A 16,970-nucleotide genomic window follows, 5' to 3' on the forward strand; every position below is an offset into this window, starting at 1 on the left:
CAAATCCACAAGCGATCATGCCTCATCCAAGACACCAGCTTCTGCCCAGATATCTAAAGGGAAAACAGTGGAGGGGCATGAGCTTGGAGTCATGGTATTATAGAAGACACTGAGCTTTTGACCCACAGGCAGTGGCGGAAACGGTCACTAGGAGCCTTGATATGAAAATATAACAATACCAGAGAACCCCCTCCAAAAATTCTTTTGGTAGCCTCCATCACAGTCACCTCTAACACACCTTCCAGGCTCTGCTAGAAAGACTGTTCCTAACCTCAAAAATCTCCTACAGATCTACCCACGGTTTTTATTGGTAAGTAGCATTAAGCTTCCGGCTCACCAAGCTCAGTGTCAGTAACTTTCCACAGATTTCATACCAATCTCAAAACTTTTCAGATCTCACTAGAGAATTGTCCAGGCAGTCAGTAGTTGGTAGTGAATATTGTCATGGCTTACCTACCATCCTCTAATCCTGTGCCTCATCTTTTATCCCTAATGGAGAGACAGAAAAGGCTTTCTCTTCTCTCACCATTTGCTGTTTAATCTATTACTCGTTTGCCTTGAAGGCTCTGCAGTAAGTAGCTATTTACAAAACTTGTAGGGTCCCCAGTCATTCAATAACTTTTAATGTAATAATCCAAGGGGGTGGGGGAAGCAGCACTATATTCCATATTATGGGATGGGCAAGGAAGCCCTTATGGGGAGGGCATACCAGCTGAGTACACCAATATCCTGTCAAAGCAGAAACTGGCACAGCTTGGACAGGCAGGGTTCATTGCTCTGATTTTGTGACAGCACCTACTCTGGTTCAAGTAGCACCACTGCAGTCTTTGAGCTGCATTCCTCCGAGGCACAGCTACAACACAAAAAGAACAAGTGGCTCTCAGAGAGCACTTGGTAGTTCCCAGGTCAGGGTACATGCCCTGCCTGAACCCAAATTCAACACCAGGATAAAATCTGGATGTGCAGCAGCCCCCTTCCTCCAACTGCTGCATCCTATTTTCTCACAGAAATGAAACCTTGGTGAACAGTCCAGGTGTAAATCAAGACTGAGGGACTTGCTATATTCTTACAGAGAAGCCTGGAGAGAACACAGTGTTAACCTATATCATACCATGGCCAGGCTAGCCTCTTAGCAACTGTCTCACCCGTCTGCATTCTAATCAAAATACCAAAAATCTAGACATTAACCATGTTACCATCACAGCCTTCTTACCTGCTTTTTCGCTATTGATTCTCTGGAAGAGCACACTATGAAGAGAATAACCTTCCACTGGAAGAGGCGGCACAGGTTCTTCCTGGCCAGCACACACTACCTGTTTTGACTCCTTTCTCTCTCCAAAGAAAAGACAAATCTAAACTGTTTACCAATCCACCTTCTGACAAGTACTTCACGCAACCTACACTTGGCTGTGAAAAATCAACAAACTGGAATCCTAAAATCCAAGGTGGTTAGTCCTGCAGAAGGCATCATTTTTACTTTGTTCTCCCTATAGAAAGGAAGTGTTTTCTCTGTCAAGACAGTGTGAGATAGGCCAGGAAAACTCAGATAAATTTCACTGTCACTGTTCCCATTTGCTTGTTCTAAAGACTGTATTCATTGTCTTGTATTTTTCAGCTTGTTCATTTCTGCATGCTGCAAATCTTGATGTAAGCTAATAATTTGTGTGGACAAACAAAGCAATTACTTAATAGCCAACTAGTTTTCTCTTTTGCAATATGTCCAGTTCTCACTTTCTGGAGAGAAAGATGACAAGAACTCACATACTCATATGTACGTTCATACGCACAAGCACATGCAAAGAAGTGTTTTAATGTGTTGAACATTAGCCCCAATTTTAAAGACTATTTACAAATAAAAAGGGGAAAAACCCAAGTTAACAGCAAATTCGAGTGTCAAATGCAGGAAATCTTCCTCCTTTATGTGCTCATTACAAGTGTTGTGCAAACACCTCCCATTCAACGAGGTTCAAGCTTGGTTTACTCCACATTTGGTTTTATGCTGGAGAACTTTGAGGAGAAAAAAAGTGGAATCAATTTTAGTCCATTTCCTTCTTACCTTCTGTGCCTTTAATGAAAATCAGAAATGAAAGATTAAATGAAGTAATGGTCCTTAGGATGCTGTGAAAAAGTAGGCTGGGTCTGTCATCTCAGATCAGTTATGAGTTACCTGCTGCGTAGCCCCTTTGATGCAGAATTCCTGAAGGAGGACAAGGTTGTAGTGCAATCTGCATCAGGTAATCCAAACCAGGGCTTTAAATTACTGCAAAAATACCAGAACATTTCTCTGCAGTTGTTTTTCATCTATGGTCTACAAATTTTCAAACGAGGCTTCATTTAAAGTGAGCAGGTACAAATTATTAGTCATTACAGTCAAGAATAAATGCCCAGCTCTGGTAAGTTTTCTCCCCTGTATTTTTAGCATTATTTCAATTCCCCCAGCTTCAGTAAAAGAAAATTAACTGCTGAGGATTCAGGGATTTGAAGCAATGTTCTTCCAGCTCACAGTTGCTTCACAGAAATCACTGCCATGTGAATACTAAAAACATAGTAAAACTTTTACTTTACTTTTGTTCTCGGTAGTATACCACAATGAAACATGGAACTTATGGAGACTAAATTTCCTGTCCGTCTCCTGTGGATTCTCTGGTGTTTTAATATTATGGTTCAACTCATATTGCAGCCCCTCTATCATTAGGGACACTAGTTTCAACAACTGCACTCTATTCAGATATGTAATTTCATAAAACTCGAAGCAACTCACTACGGGACCTCAGCCTCTCTTTCGATTTTCAGGAAAAATATTTAACGTTGGGGGTGGAGGGGTGCAGAGGAGAAAGAAGAGCAAGACAAAAATGTGCTCAACACAAGCTTCAATTTCTTAAAAGAAAAATTGCCAGAGGGGAAAAAACAGCAATCGAAAATACTCCAGGCAATCACTAGATGGTGCTACTAAGAGGAAATACGTACCACAAAGGAACTTCAAAAACCCAGAAGCCACCCGTAAGCTGTAAGCCACATGAAAAAGACTCCCCATCCCATTTGTAACTGTGTAGGCCACTTCTCCTCCCACGCAAACACACTCCAATCTTGCAGAACCTAGTGCAAGTTCTTATACGCAAAAGGGACTCCCCTTCACTATTGCTGAGTTTCTTTTAATTCAAATTGGCACCTGAAGAGCAGCAGCCACCGAGTGCTCTGTGGTCCAGAAGGAGATCAGAGACAGACAGAGGTCCAGGGAGCTCACACGCTACTGAACCTCGCTAACAGGGCACTTCTGCCAGCATCCCTCATTACCCTGACTTTAGCTTTTGTTGCGTGCAGCCTCATGAGAAGTTTCTGCTTTTCCACAAGTTCTGGAGCTTGCATTTCTTGACATGCACAACCATAAGGACTATTCATCCAAGCTATAGCACCTTCACAGTTCTTATAAATGAGGATACTACGTCCTTAATAGAGCAACTATTCCCCACTTGAAAGGTAACTCCAAACTGTATCAAAATGAGCAGGTACACCATAAATTTCTAAAGACAGAATCAAATTTCACTTCACCATTACATATCACAAAGAACGCGCCAAATCTCATGCTTCTGTAACCAAACTTAGGTCCATGTTGCTGTGTGCCACAAGCTAGAACCCAGCTAGCTCTGAACAAGACCATAATTCAGCATTTTGCCAGTTAACAGGTTCCCAATACCCAATCTCAACACAGCATTTTTCTGCAGTGGGTCAGCACACTCTGTGCTGTCTCAGTCCTCTACCTGGCAATGAATCTGAGTTGGTAAATTTAAATCTCCACTGTAATGCTAAATGATCTGTCTCTCTCCCCCACCCCCTCCGAAGTGCTTCATTCTCAGGGGAATAACATTAGCATTTATGGAAGTAAATGCCTCAGGGTTTTGCTAATGTGCTAATGAGCTAGAGCCTTCCACCTTCAGATCACAAGCATGAATCCTATATTCAGCTCCAAGGTAAAAATACTGTTTCTAGCAGAAATTTGATATCAAGATGAGTTCTAGTTCCAGCTCCTCCATCACAAACTCATCTTTATGCTTTCTGTGCAGTTGTATTTTCCAAGTCAGACAGGGCTTTGTGGTCAGCAGAGCCTTCTACCAAGGACCCCCAACTGAAGCAAGATTCAAAATAATTTTGATACAGATCTTCAGGATATACAGATTATCACACTTAGAAAAGTGAAAAATACAAAGAATTTTAAATAAAAAGTAATGTAAGCTCTACAAACTGGAATTCACCAAAGTGCCCAAAATACTGAGGTTTTTCAGCAAAGAGCTACAGAAAGCAAAATCTGTATAAATATCAGCTGCTTTAGACCCTTTAACACTAAAGATCCCACTGTGGCCACATTATATTATTTAAACTATCCAATTTTTCTTACACACAGCAATCAGCCATAACTGATATAGATTTTTAGAAAGAAGTCATACAAAATCTGAAGAACTTGCTTTGGGAAAAAATAACAGGGATCAGGGTTTTGAATTCCAGCATCTGCAAACCCCTACAGGGCTTGTGTCCTTTTTTCCTGCTAATTTAAAAATCACAGTATTATGCCCTAACATTGCTCCTAGTCACTGCAGAGGTTCCTCTCTTCCACAGGAGGGAGCTTTTCTCTTGCAAAGATGACAATCTCTTTCGCAGTTCTCATTTTGGAAACGTGTAGGAGCTCTAAACAGTTCTGGAGTGCCCCACGCCTGACAGCTTCCACACAGGATTAGCAAAGAAGATTCAGAAAATGAATAGAAAAAAAAAAAACAACCAGAAAACAAAAGATCAAGCATTTATAAGCTAAACCATTCTTGGACCCTTATGTTATATCATGCTATTACTCCCCTCACCCCGCTAAGGCAATTACTTATATAGCAGAAACTCCTGAGAACGTCAAGTCCAATGTCCAGACCTATCTGACATATATAAACGTCACTCCTGTGACTGAAGGTATCAGCTATCCAGACAGTACTAGAAGAGGAACAATAAATCACAGTAATTCAAAGAACATAACATCTTGAGAAGAAATCTGGCCTAACAGCTGAAAGAAATAACTGAATGTAAATTTGAAAGTATATTTTAAGAGACACAGATGAAAGAAATCCTCTCTCTGGACAACCATTTATTAATCCAGCAAGTGACAGTCAGCTTTTACTAGGGTTAACCTGGATGGCTGCTTTTTCCAGAAAAAAGGCTCTCTCCATCATTCAAAATTCTGTGCCACACTTGATCTGCAGCTCTGAGCTGCAATTTCTATCAAGGTAGCACCGTGCTATCATCACGTTTCACAGCTGCTACTTCCACTACTCTTTCCTTAGCAAAAAAAAAAAAAACACCCACAAAAACACAGAGGTGACATGCCAAGTGGGAGCGATGTTGAAGTTGTACTGATCTCACCACCTAATAGCTAGAGAATTTCATATTCCCTGCTGTCTAAGTTCTAGTCCAACGGGTATACCCTCCTCCTGATGTGCATAGCTAATTCCCATCGTCAACAGTGGGAATAACACATGCACACAAAGGGGACAATGAGCCCTTGAGGCCTGTTGTAGTAGTAATTTCAAAATATCAGGGTAAACATATTTTGCATGTGATAGCTAATAAGCCTGGGCACCAGTTTCTGTGTTTAAGAATGTGTTATGGGTTTGTACACTCAGAGCACTAGAGAGACCCTGCTCACATCGTTTTCAGCTTTGTATGAGTTTCAAGAAATGGTTCTGCCATGAATAACTGCTATATATACACATCTATACATGCAGATCTAATCACAGATCAAAGCTCTGTGGAACAAAATGGGGTAGAAAGGATTAGGCGAAATACATCTTCTGCTCCAAAGGTCTTACAATCTTGATTTATGACTAGCCACATAAAAAATAGCATGTGCTGCTCAGAACTCTTTCCTCCTATTAAAGTCATAACTTAAAAAAATATTACCACTCTTCCCTGTCTTCAATACTTGCTGTTACTTCAAAGCCAACTATGGTATAAGCATGCGGGCTGTGTTTTGGCTTACACATAATCAACACTAGTAAAGACAGATTCAGCTGCAGGCCATGGTCAGCTAAACAGAAGGCTAAATGTTAAGTCAGAAAAGCCAGCTCTGGTGTGATAACTTAGTAGTGTTAAATTTCCTTTAATCAAAGCCCTATCTAACATTTTAGAAAAAAAAATACATCCAAACAATCTGCAGACCACATCAGATCACACTATGCTCAGGGTAATTTTTTAGAACAAAACTTTTCCTGTTCACAGGTAATTAACCCTGCAAAATTATCATGCTATATGATAAATGTGAATTGCTAAAAAATATTAATAATGAAACAAAACAGGCCAGACAACACAGTTTGAGAAAAGACCGCAAGTCCCAATACAAGCAAAAGCAACCAGAGAGTCTTGTTTGTATAATGCTTAATAAGTCCCAGAGGGAAAAGGGACAGCTGTGTAAAGCTGCCTTCGTTGTCCCTTTTTTTTTTTCCAGCATAATTATATCTGTTGCTGATGTTTCATAAAATGAAATGTCCAGAGAGTCTCCTGAAAGTTCAGTGTGAATACTGATAAAGCTTGAACACAGAAAGCAGATAAAAAAGCATCCTCAATGACACATTTTGGAAAGTAGCCAGGATCATCTTGGAAGGTTAAATCTCCTCAGGTCAAGTAAAAATCTTTACTGAGGAACACTGCATTTTCAGCACTTATTTGACTTATTTTGAGTACAAGGTCTTAAAGTGAACTTGACATCAAGTTTCCCAGTAGGACTTGTAGTTTACAAAGACAGCATGTCAATATTTACACTCACTCCATGACTCCTGTTCTATTTCTTTAAGTAGACTTTTTTTTTTTTTGCTACATTTGCAAAGAAATTATGGACTTTTTAAAGATCCTGAAAACAATCACTCTCTTACAGCTTGAAACTGCAACTGAGAAACACAAAACACCAGAGTACATTTTACTCTAAGATAAAAAGGCAAAGGATAGAGTACGACGTAGGTAATTAGAATTCAAGTCTGGGAAACAAGAACTACTTGGTTTCTCTCCAGTTCCAATGATCACTCTTATAAACTGATCCAGAATGTTTTAACCAAAGCTAGATACCTAGATATATAGCCTGAATTTCAGAATTGCTAAGCATCTCTCTGCTTTACTTGACTTGAAAGAAAAAGGGACGTTAGAAGCTGTAAGAATCAGAAAAGTCTCAGACAATTCTGAGAAGGGAACAATTGTCCCTTGTTATTTAAAGCATTTCCTAATATTAAAGATCCTTCAGAAGTTACTTTTCAAAGAAAGTTTAGAAAAACTCATGCCAACTTCAACTAAAACCTTACCAAAACCTTTTCATTTTCAAGCATATTTAGCACAAATGAAATATTTACACACAAAAGGTTAACTGGAAGTTTGGGATGCTTAATTTGTATGATCTAGTAGCTGGAAATTCTTGTAACAGAAAATTTTCTACAAAAACCTGTTTTGGTCTAAGGAGCTCCATAAACAGTATTTCATAACTAGGATTGTATATAACTAAGTAATATTCTAGACTACTTACCTCTGTATCATGCCTGCAAAATTACTATGGCTCATAGACATAAGACTGATAAACATCAAGTGTGGGTTGTTTTTTTTTTTTTCTCCTTCTAAATATTGCTTTCTAACAAGATGAAGGATTAAAATAATCATTTGGCTCTCTAAAGTTCTCTTGGCCTCAACCCTTTCTCTTATTCCAAATTAGCAAAAATAAATGATAGGGTATAATTATTACTAAGCTACATATCTGCTTAACCCTGAACATTAATGAGTACCAGATCTTTTATCCCAATATGGTTCCTTTTTGTGCTCCTCTTGCATAGGAGGCATACCACAATTTTAACTAAAGAAAAGGGGATGTGACTGGAGAGTCCAACTGCAGTTTCCAGAGGGCATGATTTAACTCCTGCTTGGCAAAGCAAGCACAGAAAAACAGAACAGTTACCGGACTTCTCCGCTTCAATTAGACTGCTATTTGAGTGTGAAACTTGAACTTTAGCAACTACAGTGCCTCCAGCTTAGGAGCAAAGTCAATATATTGATTTGGAAGCTCACTTTTATGGAACATGAAACACTCACATGATGCTTGGACATCATTACAACACATATGAAGCTTTACAGAAGGCACTGAATCCTTTTAAACGTTTTACAATGCAGAATGGCTTTATTTAAGGTATTTGATCTGCCTGGTAAGAGAGAGCATTTACAACATTCTATGTGACACTGCCATTTTGAGCAATTTGCATCTGTGAAGTATCAATGGAGACAAAAGCATTCTTACTTTCCGTACTTTGAATACGACAATTAAATAAGAGCAGGAGCCTACAAAAGTGCCTGCACTGAAGTATAAGTGTAAGCAAATAAAATTAAAATTCTCCACATAAATACCTGATATTTAAGAAAAATTATTTAGAAAGCATATGGGCATCTTCACTGATATTTGAAACATATTGATCATAGTGAAGCAGAGGAACCAAAATTGATCCCTTTTTGGTAGTTCAGTTCCTTCCTGATACACATGAGTATCGGAATTATTCCAAATTGCTTTTAATCATGTCTATAATGGGAAATAACACTAAACCAAAAATAGATCAGCAAAAGTAATTGACAGTAGAAAAAAGGGCTAAGTCCAGTCGTAATAAAAGGTTTCAGACCCCATCAGGTTCACTGGGATTTGAGAGTACGCAAACCATACTGAGTCAGGCCACAACTCTATTATATCTCCAATTCTAATCCTGTTCTGTGAACTTTTGCACCTGTATTTGCAACACACCAGAAAACTAGCACAATCATCCCCCCAAATACCAGTTGCCTCAACTCTTCAGGAACTGAAAACTGGGAAAAAATGTCTCTCCATAGTACCAGAAATAAAGAAGTTTTGTTTCCTGAGCACTAATATGCTATATTCGGTTGACTGGTTTTTAAAAAGTTGAGACCTCCAGCTGAAGTTATACAAGTGGGACAATAAGGTGTTAGTCCTCTATGGATTTTTGGTGTTTAACAAAAATTAGGTTTATATATCTTCCCTCCCATAAGGATAACACAAAAATCTTTCTCCTCTGCTCTGCGGCCCATTTTCACAGGGAACTTAGTATTTTGGAGAATTTTTCTTGTCAAATGCAGCTGATCATCACTGCATAGACCTTGCTCCTTAAAGCTAGCTAAAAAAGGCTTCCCAAAATGTCAGTGGCAGTAATACTCCATCCCTTGGCTGTAGTTTGTTGGTTTGGTTTGTTGTGGTTTTTTTTTTTTGTTGGGTTTGTTTGGTTTTTTTTTTAAAGCTCAAATAGTTACTGGCATTCACACCAGCAAAGATGCTTCTATCTACGAGATTTTAAAACAAAAAGGGCTGTGTGGGTGTGGATGTCTAATCCAGAACAGTTATAGCCATAATGTAAGCTCCATTGCAGCTCACCGCTAGCATACTTTAACCCTCATCTGGGACGACCACACTTAGCCTTTGTATCCCTTCCCTGGAAGAGTAACAGGAACTCAAATGTTCCAGCAACAGCATTCTTTTAATCAGCAGTGCCAGAAATTTAACGTGCACAGTTCTTTTAGGAGGCTACCAGATCACTCAATCTGGCTAATAGATGAAAACCTTGCACAGTACTAACACCACATACGGAGAGCTGCAGACTCCAGTTTTCTTACATCTATGTTCTTTTTTAAACAGTACTCAGAACACGCACAAGATGTTTTTTAGAGCTGCAGTCAAGGACGCATCAGCTATAATGAAACAGTAAAATTTAACTGCTGCCAACAACATTCTGCTTTGGTCTACAGTCAGTTTGAGCTTCTGCCCAACATCCACTTGCTATCAGGCTCCCACAGAGTGACACTAAGCTGCTTCGTCAAGAGTCTTAAAGTTTATTTTGCTTTTACTGCAACTCTTCACTATGCAGTTGCGCAGTAGTAAACATGACCTTAACATCGAGTAGAAGTTTGGCAACAACTTGATTGCAAATGTAATCTACAACAGCCACAGAAGTTAACCAAGCCAAAAGCAGAGCTACAGCTCTTAAAAACTCAGACTATAAATGGCCATACAAGATCACATTTCATGCTGCAGTTTGTTAGCATGATTAACTGTAGTGCTGTGTTACACCTACAAATCATTTATCTTTTTGCAAATACTACAGAAGTAATGTAGATGCCCCAGTACCTGACTGTCTTCAAATCAGGTAACAGTACAGGAAGAGTAATAAATCAGTGATACAGCTTGAAACATCCGTTGTTAAGCAAGTGTGCAAGTCTCCATGGGATCAGGACCTTGGATGGAGAAACGATGATCTAAAGTGCACTGGAAAATAAAATGGCACCATAATTTTAAAGGCTCAAAATGAAGGCCTGCTTAATGTAGCAGATAAAAAGTAAAAGCCCTCATTAAGTTTTTAGGATAAATATGCTTCAGAAGCTGAGTCTGTAAAGTTTTGTAGTTATAAAACACAACCTATTGCAATGTTTTATAAGGCAGAGGGAGCAGCCGAAAAAGGAATACATCTGAGATTTATTTACAAATAGACTACAAAAGTAGCTAGCTACGACCCTTGCTGCTGTTAGAGAGCTGAAGTAAAAAGACGAGTGTCATGGTTTAACCCCAGCCAGCAACTAAGCACCACACAGCCACTCGCTCACTCCCCCCCGGTGGGATGGGGGAGAGAATCGGAAGAGTAAAAGTGAGAAAACTCATGGGTTGAGATAAAGACAGTTTAATGGGTAAAGCAAAAGCCGTGCGCGCAAGCAAAGCAAAGCAAGGAATTCATTCACTACTTCCCATCGGCAGGCAGGTGTTCAGCCATCCTCAGGAAAGCAGGGCTCCATCACGCGTAACAGTTACTTGGGAAGACAAACGCCATCACGTCAAACGTCCCCCCCTTCCTTCTTCTTCCCCCAGCTTATATATTGAGCATGACGTCATATGGTATGGAATAGCCCTTTGGCCAGTCTGGGTCAGCTGTCCTAGCTATGCTCCCTCCCAGCTTCTTGTGCACCTGGCAGAGCACAAGAAGCTGAAAAGTCCTTGACTAGTGTAAACTCTGCTCAGCAAGAACCAAAACATCAGTGCGTTATCAACATTATTCTCATCCTAAATCCAAAACACAGCGCTCTACCAGCTACTATGAAGAAAACTAACTCTATCCCAGCTGAAACCAGGACAACAAGGCTTCTCTGAAAGCAATCATCTAGGTACAGATAAAAAAAAAAAGATAAAACCAAAGATAAAGAGATGCAGTAAGCTGATTTTAAAGGAGCTCCTGAAGTGAACATTCTGATAAAATACTGTGGCCACTTTTCAGAGGTCGGCATATGAGAAGAGACATCGAATTTCCGTCTTTTTAGCATTTTCCTTTCTTAGAACAGCACTTCAGTATAGGCAGTAGATATACTTGGCTCAGGAATATACTGCTAAAATCACAAAAACATTCAAAATTAATGAGTTACATCATTTCCTCCCTTAAACTGGCCTAACTCCCAACCCAATACCTGTTTTTCAACGATTTCAGCTACAGCATAGTCAGGCCCTAAACAAGTAGCTTCAGCAGCAGCTTTGTAATCAGCTTACTTTGCAGCTGTCTCTCCCCACACTTATCACAATCACACATTCTTGACTCTTCCCAGTGCCTCACTAACACTCATGCAATCACCTGGTCGGCCAGATCAGAAGGACGATTTGGTGTACACTAATTTTTGGGGAGGTTATTTTTCAGTCACATTAGCTCCCTGATTCAACCACGCTTGCAGCCACAGGAACACAAACAGTGACACAAGAGAGAGGTCAAGAAGGTGTAGCAGGGACCGGCTGTGCCTCAACCAACTGTGAAACTGCACTTCCATACAGAAGTTCAGGCCTTGGCTCACTACGGTATTTGCAACCCTGCTCAGCAAAGCACGCTGACTTGAGGCCTCAGTTACTATGGTGATGAGCATGGAATAAATGTTTATATATAATTGAATAAATTCTCCCTTCAAGAAAGCAGTTGTCCTTCTCACAGGCAGCTACTCATTTTAACTAAATGGATGTAAAAAAAAGTATTAAAATTTTAAAGCTTAGCGATCACTATTATTCATTAGTAAGTTAATGATAATTTAAACCTATGGCAAGAATTAAAAAAGCACATGAAAAATTAGTCAATGAGAATCCCATCTCTTCAGAAAACTAAACTGCTAAGCTCCCTAGAGATGAAGTTAGTGCTTCGTTTTATACATTTCAGGTTGTTGCTTAAGAAAAACAGGAATGATTAATAAAACTATCTCATTGTTTAACAAAGCTTAAGAAATACTTATTTGAATAAATAAATGAATGTATGAGTCCTTTTCTTCTATGCAATCACTAAATCACCCCACTGGTAAAATATAAGCAGTATTTCCTAACTCTAAGCTTACTGTAAAAGCAGTAAGCGGGTATAAACAAGTTAACTTAGTTGAAATGCTAAATTCATAAACTCATAACAAGTAGCCTACTTCCTTTTTCAAAAGATTATGCATCAGTAATTACAGTAGAACCATCTGCTACAAAGATGAATATTCTGCTTAGCGTTTTGGGGAACCCTTTGCTACAACATTTATGTATAAGTTAGACTTTTTTTTGATTAAGAAAATCCAGTCCTAAAATGTGATCACTAGTCATATTCCTTAGCATCTAAAATTGCTTTAAATTTAAGGAATACTAAATTCAGAGTAGACAAAATGATTTCCTAGGATTAATGACTATAAAAACCAATGGCAAAACTTAACCAAACACTGAATTCCTCCCTGAAGAAAAACAAATAATTGGCAAAATGTGGCAGAAGCATTGCCAGCTGATGAGCTGCCTCATTCTTTCCACTATGATGCCATCTGTTGCCAGCTCTTCCCTGTCCACATGCACTACACTCCCTCCAACTCTCAGCCTGACCCAGATCCAGCCCTGGTCTCAAGTCTGATAATGAAATCCAGTTTTACCCACCCAGTGGGTGTCAATAACTACACCTGTAGTTGGAGGTGGTGCTTTAGTGGCAGTGGGCAAGTAAAGAGGCTTCTACTCCCAGCCACTTATTGCTGCTCCGTTCTTTCACTGAAATTTTTCTTCCTTCTCCCCAGTCTGCCAACATAACTATGTGTGTATTCGCCCCCCAACCCAATTGTCAGAGTAATTAACTTTAGAAAAACTACTACCTAAAGTGTTTAAGCTAAGAGGGATAATATTTCAAGAACTGAGTTAGGAAGCAGCCACACGCAGGTTCATGCAAGTAGATCATGTGGGGGAAACTTCCAGTAAGAAGGGTAAATCCAGCAGTGTATACTCTTCTTTTCCTGCAGCACACCAGGAGCCAACGTACATACCTGGCATCTGTCTGCACACTATAACCTAGTGGTAAAGAATAGCGAGATCTTAACCCTAATAAAATCATTGAATAAAATTTCAGCCTTTACATTTAGGAGGCTGTGAATTCCTCCAAGGCAAAGACTTTCTCCTGTGCCTTGCACACACTGTCGATACACAAGAGATAATAGGAAGATGTACAGCTGTTCATGAAGAAGCAGAGCGTAATTTTGACTTGCTCTAAGAATAGGCCAAACGCCTTCCTCCAGTTCGCATGCAAATTTATTACCGAAGACAATGCAGGTATTTGATGGAAGAAACTCGGCTTAGAATCTGAATATCTCTTCACGGACCACCCAAATCAAAACCAGATCTTCTCAAGCACCAAGGTTTACAGCTTTAGCATCTTCTATCAAAGGATTTTTGAGTGACAAACATTTACATATTTATAGAAGAGATCTTTGTTTCAATTGAGTATTTAGCTATAGATGCAGGGAGCAGCAATGTTCTTGCAAAAGGCAGTAACTAGATAATTAGGTCAAACTAAATCTCCTTTTATCCTTAAAAACCATGCGTTACTATTAATTCACAAAGCATTCATTTATGTTTACAAGATAATCCATAGCAAGGGACCAGACATCCCCAAACACTGACGCTAGAGCTATCAGTTGTGCTGAGAGTCAGGTAAATTGCTAATTGTACAGCTAACCAATCTCAAAGTGGATTTTTTTATTAATACCTTTAATATTTTGAGTTGTTTTCAAACTTTTATGGTATACAGTCTCAGAGATCATGTTTTCATTTAAACATGAAACAGTAAAGAGCTTAGTTCAGTACCTTTACTTAAAAAACTGGATTCACCATGAATTTAGACTGCAGTACTGAAGCGAAGAAAATATGCAGCTTTTAAGATTTTTCTCCCTTTTAATACCTGAGATTTTATTAGTGAGCTATTCTGTTTATCTCTTATGAAGATTTTTGCAGATAAAAAAATTCACCTAACACTGTTGATACTACACTTCGAAACTTTTACAAGTCAAGAAGAATCCTGATTTTTTTTTTTTTCCCTCTACAAAGAAAAGTAGTTAGGCTGGACATGTTGGATTTACCATATATTGTACATATTTGAATATCATGTATTTTTTCGTAAGTAATTATGGATTATACTATGTAAATATCAATGCACATATAAATACACTATGTATTTGTATAAGAATTTCTGAATCCTCCATCTAGTAGTGCTGTTGCCTTTCAAAGAGGACATTTCAAAAGAGGCCTTAAAGGTTACATGCCCATGTGAGATATCTAGTGTGTAAGGTCACATAGCAAATGAGTGACAAATTTGGTAGTAAAAATCCTCTATTTAAACCCAGTGGTGCGAACAGAGTATGGAGTTGTTCCCAAAGCGACATCCAGAAAAGCACGTACACTAGAAAACTTGTCTTAGACTTTGGAGTTAACACTGATCCACCTCCCAGATGTTAAAGTGATTGATTTGTTAATAGTTGTAGCAAAGAATCACTGTGGTCCTGATCAAGGTTTGGCATCCCCAACTCCACAGGAAACTTAGTACTGAAGTGCTTAATAATCCCATAAAACAGAACAGAAATACCAGGGCGTAAGCTAAACCTTATGCAGATAAGAACGTCTGGACCTGTTTGGTGGTCTTCATCCCCACAGCAGCAGGCAGGAGGACATTACTACAGATTAGGACACATTTGACCAAGGTGTGGTTTCTGAGCCACACGTGGGGACAGCAAGGATGCTGGAGAGCCTATACACTAGCTCTAAGGGAGTGGGCAACAGGGGCTGCTCACAGCAACAGCCTTTCGTCAGTCTGTCCAGGGATTCAGCACACTTCCAGCTCAATCTCACAGCTCAGTGGAACCAGACAATCCCTGAGAAACTATTTTCATCTCTTAACTGGAAGTTATCTGCAGAGTTACCCCCAACCCAAACTCTCTCAAAATATAATTATCCCAAAACTGTCATGAGATACACAGGAGAAGACTCAAAGCTGGCTACTCATGAATGGAGATCTTGAGCAAACACTTAAACTGGCTACTATGATGCCAAGAACTGAGTATTTTAAGCTTCCATTATGTTGTATAGCATGCATCTACAGATGTATGCATTCAGTCAGAACAAACACCCACATATTCAGAACAATATAAATGTACATGTTGACGAAAAAATTAACCATTTGAGCAGTAAGATGTGCACTGAATGTTACTAATACCAATAAACTAAAGGACTTGCCACTGGGGAGGCGAGTTCTTCCTTAATGATTATACAAACCAGATACTTAATTGAACACTGTACAAACAAGATATATTCCCAAACCTGGAGTTACAGTACTGCAAGTTCTTTTTTTTTTCCTTTTTGTTTTTAATCCTTATACACATTTCACTCCACATTAACATGAATTAAAAGATGGCACAGTCCCTGGTTAAGTTGTATTTTAGTTCAGTTAAAGAACTCCCAAGAATCTAGTGCTTTATCCACATATCCCAAGCGCTTTAGAAGATTCCAGCTCTGACTGCTTCAATGATGGATGTTTTTCATCTTAGTACCACAAGCTTTACTGGCTTTAGACATTCTCTGCTGTTTCTTAGCACCTTCAGGGGCCTTGATCAGCTAGCAGCATTTTCTCTTTAAAAAGTCCATTTGCAGGGTCACTCAGACTTTGCAGGAACTGGGAGGCTCTGAAAGCAACACAGCTCAGATCTGGGGAAGTTTGTTTTATTTTTAAAAACATTGCTTACTCCACACAACTATTTCAAAGGCTCTGACCTCCCAAGGTTTGCAACAAACGGTTTTAGGCTGTATCCAAAGGCTTCTGAGTGTTGACAAGGAGGTTATACTGAACATTATTTCCCTGGAGAAACCATCTAAAATATGCTCAGAGAACAGCAGTGCTTAAAAAAACCAGAAAACTAACAGCCCACACAAGAAGGGCTGCAGGTTGTTCAACATGAAAGGTAGATTTCCATTTATGTGTCTGAGGAAAAGGGGAAGGCTCCATACACACTGGACAAATTCTCTCGCTGTACCAGATGTGGGTACATCTAGCGCGTTATCGATCAAGACTGTCCTGGTCAGCAGAGGGAGAAAGGGGTTCAGTCCCAAGAGGATTACATACGTGCTCCTCCTCCTCCCTAACAGCAGTCCTTCCCTCTTCCCTGACCCTAACTAAATCCAGTAGTAACTGCTACTGTATTGGATCAGCAGAAGACTGGGTATGTATTCCCTGGTATTGAGGCATTAATTAGTCCCTTTCATCCTAGGGTATGATCACAGGGTACAGGCACAGGGAATGAAAGCTCTCAGTGGTTTGCTAGTGAGGTCTTGCTCAAAGTATCGCTACAGCTGGAGAGTTCCTATCTATCAGGGCAAGACCGTATTGATGACCTGTATTTATTCTTTGCTATGTATACTGAAATCAGTAAGTAGCATGCTGCCTCACCATGCCATGAGGTGTGTTTCTCAGAATGGTTTCTATTCACGAGAGGGCCTGAACATAAACATTTCCCAGACACGTCCTACACTTTTAGCTCTGCTGGTTAGCAACAGGAAGACAGCAAAATACTCCTGTGAGCACAAATCAGCCAGAAAACTGCACATTACGTTGACCAAAAAGCCACTA

General features: G+C 39.5%; 1 protein-coding gene across 9 annotated transcripts in view; it reads right to left on the reverse strand.

Annotated features, from left to right (window-relative positions):
• PLEK (pleckstrin) overlaps window positions 1-16,970 on the reverse strand; it is a 63,848-nt gene that overhangs the window by 39,147 nt on the left and 7,731 nt on the right. For 8 of the 9 annotated variants that reach the window (XM_009472132.2, XM_087774399.1, XM_087774406.1 and 5 more), the window contains one exon: window positions 10,184-10,321. The exons of the other annotated variant lie outside the window; for it this stretch is intronic. The gene's annotated coding sequence lies outside the window, so the exon portion shown is untranslated. The remainder of the gene's footprint in view (window positions 1-10,183; window positions 10,322-16,970) is intronic. 9 annotated transcript variants of the gene reach the window in all.

Source organism: Nipponia nippon, unplaced genomic scaffold (genome assembly GCF_047370975.1).
Source record: "Nipponia nippon isolate SJK-2023a ecotype South Korea unplaced genomic scaffold, ASM4737097v1 scaffold_4, whole genome shotgun sequence".
In the NCBI taxonomy this organism is placed as follows: domain Eukaryota; kingdom Metazoa; phylum Chordata; class Aves; order Pelecaniformes; family Threskiornithidae; genus Nipponia; species Nipponia nippon.